Source organism: Melanostigma gelatinosum, assembly GCF_949748355.1.
Source record: "Melanostigma gelatinosum genome assembly, chromosome: 3".
NCBI classification, from domain to species: domain Eukaryota; kingdom Metazoa; phylum Chordata; class Actinopteri; order Perciformes; family Zoarcidae; genus Melanostigma; species Melanostigma gelatinosum.
Genome location: NC_136636.1, coordinates 3,538,028 through 3,545,543, shown reverse-complemented (window position 1 = coordinate 3,545,543; position 7,516 = coordinate 3,538,028).

Sequence of the window (7,516 nt, the reverse complement as noted above, 5' to 3'; positions counted from 1 at the left end):
TGTGTGTAGCGCAGCTTGACGCAGGGCTGAGATGTGAGTGGAGCTGGGCCTGGATAACGGTGGAGGTCTAAACAGACGTGAAGAGAGAGCAGTACAGCTTCCCGCTCTCAGTGTTTTAAATGCATTGATAAGGCAGGGTATGCTAACTGCAGCCTCTGCTCCAATGAGACGAAGTACAGCAACAAGGGCTCACGTGCCCTCTCATCACACTGTTCACTGTAATGACTACAGCCAGTGTACTTCCGGTCCCAACTGTCCCACGTGCAGTTGCTCCCAAAGGCCCTGAAGTAATCATGATTACATGATATGAGTAAGTAAGCCTGAACCTTCATGATTTCAATAATTGAACCGGATTGAATGCATATTAATTGTAAATAGAAGATAGGCCACAATTCTAACGGCTTGACAGTAACAGTGGAAGTTAATATTAAGCCATACAGTAACGGGGTAAAATGAATACGAATCACTTTCTTTTGTATAGGCGATGGTTCTCGCTACTGTAGAAATATGCTTGCGGTATTTACAGGCATTAAACGTATACGTATTGTGAGGAATTTAAGTTTTAAAGCGCTCCTAGCGATGGATAGTATGTGTTTCAATATGTTTACTTATAGAAGGTTTAAACTAAAGGGAGAGTTACTGAATTTGTTGTGCACTGTGAGAGAAACCAGAGAATTTATGACACTGCCATGAAGTCAGAGAGAGGGGGATGTTGCTGAAGAGTTTCTGAGCACAGCCTTCAAGAAGGGGGGTGAATTGGTGAAGGAAGTGGCCGACTGAAGTCCGACGGGTTCAGCCAATCACTGAGCTGATCGATGGGCTAAGGAATGTGTAATATGAGACATTTCAGAGACTTTGGAGGGACAAAGAAACTGTGAATCCCCGGAGATAATCAGACCTCATCTGGACCATGAGGCGGACACACCAGTCTGTCGTGTGGTGTGGATGGGGCCTCTATTTCATGAAATATTACTGCTGATCGTGTAATTCAGTTTGTAACTGCATTTTCTTTTGTTAGTATATTAAATTCCTTTTGATTTAAACTTCAACCAGCTGATTCGGCCCTGCTTAATGATGGAAGAAAGAGAGCAGGGCAGGGGGGAGCTGCCTCTTCTCCTCTGCATGCTTCTTCTCCTCTGGAACAAGGAGGGGGGCTTTTTCCTTTACCTTTTGTTTGAGACATTTTGAACATAACAGCACTATGTGTGTGTGTGTGTGTGTGTGTGTGTGTGTGCTCATTTGCAATAGTGTTGCGTGTGTCATAGAGCAAAGGTTTGAATCTCCGGGTGAGGCGCTCCCCGTACAAAGAGGGAGCTCTGACACTCAGGTGGTAGCTTAAAACTTATAACTAGTTGTGTTGTGAATCGGGTTAGTCGGTGGGATATTGTGCAGCAACCTGCAGGAACAGCAGCTTCCCCATCCCTGAGACTCCAGGACTCCCACACACAATGTGGCCCAACCCTGGCTTGTGTGTGGGTGAAGATAATGCGTCCCTGTGCTGGACAAGTTCAAATAAAGTATAAAGATACAGGGCTCACAAAACACTGAGAGGAGAGGTGCGTATACGGGCACCTCCTTCACCTCTTATGAGTTTGCAGGTATGCTGATTTGTTCTCTCAGCTTCTAGATGACAGGAAATATTTCAACTTAAAGTACAAGTTTGTTCTCTTTGATAACACCACATGGAGTTGGCAGCTTAAAATGGTTCATATGTTCATGGTCACATAAGTTGATTACATTATTGTATTATCTGGTTCTAGTGATACTCTGGAAGTGTATGTCCAGGAGACTATTTGCTCAATTCTAAAATGTCTTTGTAACACCTCTGTGTGTGTTTACTGTTTTCCTGCAGACGTCCAGCAGCTGTTGTTGGTTAAAGAAGAGGTTCCCTCTGAGCAGCAGGAGAGGAGCTCCAGTCTGGACCAGGAGGACCCAGAGCCCCCACACATTAAAGAAGAACAGGAGGAACTCTGCACCAGTCAGGAAGGAGAGCAGCTTCAAGGTCTGGAGGAGGCTGATGTCAAGTTCTCATTCACTCCTGTGAAGAGTGAAGATGAAGAAGAGGAAGCTCAGTCCTCACAGCTTCATCAAAGACAAACTAAACAGATGGGAACAGAAGCTGATGGAGAAGACTGTGGAGGACCAGAACCAGACAGGAACTTGGATCCAGATAGACATCCAGAACCAGCTACTGATGAGAAGACTGGAGACTCTTCTGACACTGATGAGGGTGGTGATGGGAAGAAGACCAGAGAACCTCAGTCAGGTTTAAACTATGTGAAACCTGATGAAGTCCGTGTCAGTGATTCAAGATGTAGCGCTGGTGAAAAACATTTTAGATGCTCCGAGTGTGAGAAAACATTTGGCGAGAGTGGAACTCTGAACAGACACATGAGAACCCACACAGGAGAAAAACCTTTCAGCTGCTCAGTCTGTAAGAAATCTTTTAACAGGCGTGGAACTTTACAGAACCACATGAGAACCCACACAGGAGAAACCCCTTTCAGCTGCTCAGTCTGTAAGAAATCTTTTAACGATCGTTCAACTTTACAGAGACACATGAGAACCCACACAGGAGAAAATCCTTTCAGCTGCTTAGTCTGTAAGAAATCTTTTAACAGGTGTGGAACTTTACAGAGACACATGAGAACCCACACAGGAGAAAAGCCTTTCAGCTGATCAGTTTGCAGTAAAGTTTCCGTTCGTGATAAAAGCTTTCAGCACGAGTCACCTCTGAAGTTACACATGATTAACCGCGGTTCAACTCCACTGATTTCAATTCAAAAAGTTATTCACTGAATGAGCGCCAACTGTACAGTTTGAAATAGTTTTGATGATTATATTGATTGATTTGATGGTAATGTCAGTTTAAGACGATGGTTTCCTAAGTCCTACTAATCGACCTTGATGAGAGAGTGCAGTCGCTTTGCTGCTTGCTCTTGCCTCTGCTTGCATTTTCTTGCTTCAATTTGCCAGATATATCACATATATCACTCTTCAACATTTTAGTGAAGACAAATCCAGAAAGTCGTCGAGCTATTTGGATTGTTGGCTACTGCTAACTAGCAGCTAAGCTAAAGCTAAGTAGCAGCAAGATGCCTCCCTTCTCCACGGATGACTACTACAAACTCCTACAGAAGATTGCAGTCTTGGAAACAAAAATCTACAGACTAGAAGTAAACGCGGAAGTAAATGGACACTGTGGGAATGATACCACTCTACCATGGCCTCAAAACACTGGACAAATGCAAGCTAAGACACAGCTGACTAGCATAACCAGGCCTACCAAGAAACAGGAGGAGAGAGCAGATAATGAATCTTATGCGACTGACTGGCCTGCACTAGCACACGGGCAGAACTCCTCCTCAACCCCTGCACCCAGACGGACAAAGCCAAGGACAGCTAAGGAAAGTAAAACCAGCAAAATACCTCCACAACAACCAAGCCTACAACTTCAAAACAGATTTGCTCCATTGTCCAGGATCATAAATCTCCATCTGATGACCTGGATAAGCAGCTATCTCCTCAAAGCAGGGTAAGAACTGAGAGTAAATGTGAGAAAAGGCCGCAGGCAAAGCGAGTGACTGGGCCTGAGACTCTGATTGTTGGTGACTATGCTGTAAAAGATGTCAGAAAACTGTGCAGCAAGAACACCAAAATACTCTGCTTTCCGAAAGATATGGTCTCTGACACGAGAGACAAATTCCTGGACATCGTGGCTGACTATCCCACAGCGAAAAACATCATCGTGCATACAGGAAGCTGTGATATTGTGAAACAACAGTCTGAAGTTCTAAAGCGAGACTTTATTGATCTGTTAAACAAGTCAGCTCTGTCAAGGCTGAGGTGTTCATCAGTGGCCCTTTTCCACCAGTCAGAGGAGGAGATGAAGGATTCAGCAGGCTGTTTGCACTGAACAGATGGCTGTCAACTGCATGTGCTGACCATTCAGTACATTTTATCAACAATTTCTACCTTTTCTGGGAGCGCAGACATCTTTTTGCAGCGCATGGAATTTGCCTGAACACGTCAGGGGTAAAACTGTTTACCTCTAACCTGTTTTTCTCCCTGCGTCACCCGTCTGTCCCTACTGCCAAGGACAAGATACAAGAGGAGTCTAAACAAGAGATAACCACACAGCATCGCCATGGAGACCTTACGGGAAGGATGCCCCCGCCTAACGACAGCCAAAAGGAGGAGTCTCCAACCTCATCATCAGGGACCGCCTTCGCCTCCGATCTCCCACTTTCCACACCCTTCCCAGACGAGGAGTCGTTACCTCCCTCCCCAGCACCTACTTCCACCCCCCAAATTCCATCCAGGTCCCTTTCCTCTCTCACACTCTCCCCATCCTCCCCCCACCTGGAGTTCACTGACCACATGAAAGAGCTGGTCATTGCTGGGACCAAACACACTCCTCGCCACACTCCTCGACGGTTCCACAACCATCCTCTGTCTCCCCTACATGATAACGGAAATAATTGATATCTTCTGGGTCCAGGCTACAAGGCTAATGACACCAATGACTCTCTCCAGGAAAAGTCGGGGCCCTGTATGCAGCTAGCCGCTTCAATTCCTGTCCTGCAAGTTTATAGAAAAAGAAAGGTGAGGCTGCGAAGAAACAATAGTAAACATGCTAACTTATCAAACTTAACATACATTCCTCGTCAGCCTGTCCAAATAAATTGGGCAAAGAAAGCTTTAACCACATTAAACTTAGCTTTATTAAATGTCAGGTCTCTGTCAGGAAAAACATTTTTAATCAATGATTTTATTGTTGGGCACAAACTGGACATTTTGTTTTTAACTGAAACTTGGTTAAATCAAGATAACAGTGCAGCTGTTCTTATTGAATCAACACCTCCCAACTTCAGTTTCATGAGCGAAACAAGAGCGCATAAGAAAGGAGGTGGAGTTGCTGTTTTATTTAATGATTCTCTTCAATGTAAGCAGATGTCCTTTGGTCATTTTGGTTCTTTTGAATATGTGGCTCTGAATTCCACTCAATCTCTATTCCTAAACATTTACAGACCACCTAAATACTGTGCAACCTTCTTTGATGAGTTTACTGAACTGCTGTCTTTAATCTGTATTGATTTTGACTGTGTTGTTATTGTTGGTGATTTCAATATCCATGTTGATAATCCCCAGGACAGAGATTATATAGAACTATGTGGTGTCCTTGATAACTATGATCTGACTCAGCATGTGACAGGACCCACCCACAACAGGGGGTACACTCTGGACCTAATCATCACCAAAGGTGTAAACATTTCCAAGGTTGCTGTGACTGATGTTGCACTCTCTGATCATTTCTGTGTTTTCTTTGAGAGTGCAATCTCCTTGCACACAAATGTCCAAACCAAGGTTGTGACAAAGCGTTACATCTCTGAAAACACCAGTGAACTATTTATTCAGAAGTTCTCCTCCACACCAGCCCTCTCTTGCCTCTCAGTCAATGAGCTTGTAGATGGCTTCAATTTTAAAGTTAAAAATATTATTGATGCCATTGCACCCACTAAAGTGAAGGTTGTCTCGGGTAAGCAAAGATCTCCTTGGAGAAATGCTACGCTGGTCAAAATAGAGAAACGAGAGTGTCGGAAAGCTGAGCGCAGGTGGCGAAAAACTAATCTCCAGGTTCACTGTGACATCTATAAAGAGAGACTTCGCAATTATAATTTGGAACTTAGAAATGCAAGGCAGTCATTCTTCTCTGACATCATAACCAAAAACAAGAACAATACACGCGCCTTATTTGCTACCGTCGACAGGCTAACAAACCCTCCAGTGTCGGTAGCTGCTGAGCTCCAATCCACCTGGGCATGCAATCAATTTGCCTCCTTTTTTACTGACAAAATTCAGAAAATTAGACAAGCAGTCAGTGCCTCCACATCAACCACAGGATATGTGTTGTCCCGATCTCTGAATAACATCCATTCAAATATGACACAATTTCATTCAATCGACCGTAGAAGCCTAGAAGACATCATACAACATCTGAAGTCATCCTGCTGCTTGGATATTCTACCAACACACTTTTTCAAAAATATTTCAAACTGCATGACCACTGATCTCTTACATATTGTAAACACATCCCTTCTCTCAGGTGACTTCCCACAAGCCCTAAAAACAGCAGTTATTAAACCGCTCCTAAAGAAGGCTAGTTTAGACTCCGCAACGATGAAAAATTATAGGCCATTATCAAACCTCCCATTTTTAAGTAAAATAATTGAAAAAGCGGTTTTCCAACAGCTGACCAACTTCTTGGCCGTAAATAACTGCTTTGATGTTTTCCAGTCAGGCTTTCGACAGCACCACAGCACTGAAACTGCTCTTGTTAAGGTTTTCAACGACATCCACTTAAACATAGACAATGGCAGAAGTTCAGTCTTAGTGTTACTGGATCTCAGTGCTGCATTCGACACGGTTGACCATGCCATACTCCTAGAAAGACTAAACATCTGGGTGGGACTCTCTGGCACAGCACTTAACTGGTTTGAATCCTACTTGAAGGACAGAGAATACTTTGTCTGTAGCTGATTACACATCAGAGCTGACTAAAATGACATGTGGTGTTCCCCAAGGTTCAATACTGGGGCCTCTTCTGTTCAACATCTACATGCTTCCACTAGCTCAGATTATGGAACGCAACAAAGTGTGTTATCATAACTATGCAGACGACACACAAATCTACATAACGATGTCACCAGGGGACTATAATCCCATACAAGGGCTGGGTAACTGCATTGAACAAATAAACATCTGGATGTGCCAGAATTTTCTTCAATTAAACAAAGATAAAACAGAAGTAATTGTTTTTGGTACCAAGGATGAACAATTGAAAATCACCGCTCAGCTTCAGTCACTGATGTTAAAACCCACAAACCAAGCCAGAAATCTAGGTGTAGTTATGGATTCAGACCTCAACCTGAACAGCCATATCAAGACAATTACAAAATCAGCCTACTATCACCTGAAGAATATATCAAGGATTAGAGGACTTATGTCTCAACAGGATTTGGAAAAACTTGTCCACGCATTTATCTTCAGCAGACTGGACGACTGTAACGGTGTGTTTACAGGTCTCTGTAAAAAGTCCGTCAGAAAGCTGCAGCTGATTCAGAACGCTGCAGCTCGAGTCCTCACTAAGACCAGGAGGGTGGACCACATCACTCCAGTTCTGATGTCTTTGCACTGGCTTCCTGTCCAACAAAGAATTGACTTTAAAATCCTGCTGTTGGTTTATAAAGCACTGAATGGTTTAGGGCCAAAATACATCTCTGATCTGCTGCTGCCTTACGAACCATCCCGACCCCTCAGGTCGTCTGGGACCGGTCTACTATCTGTTCCCAGAGTCAGAACTAAACATGGAGAAGCAGCGTTCAGTTTTGCTGCTCCACATATCTGGAACAAAGTCCCAGAAAGCTGCAGGTCTGCTGAGACCCTCAGTTCATTTAAATCAAGATTGAAGACTTTTCTGTTTGCTGCTGCCTTTAATTGAACCACATTCAATTAA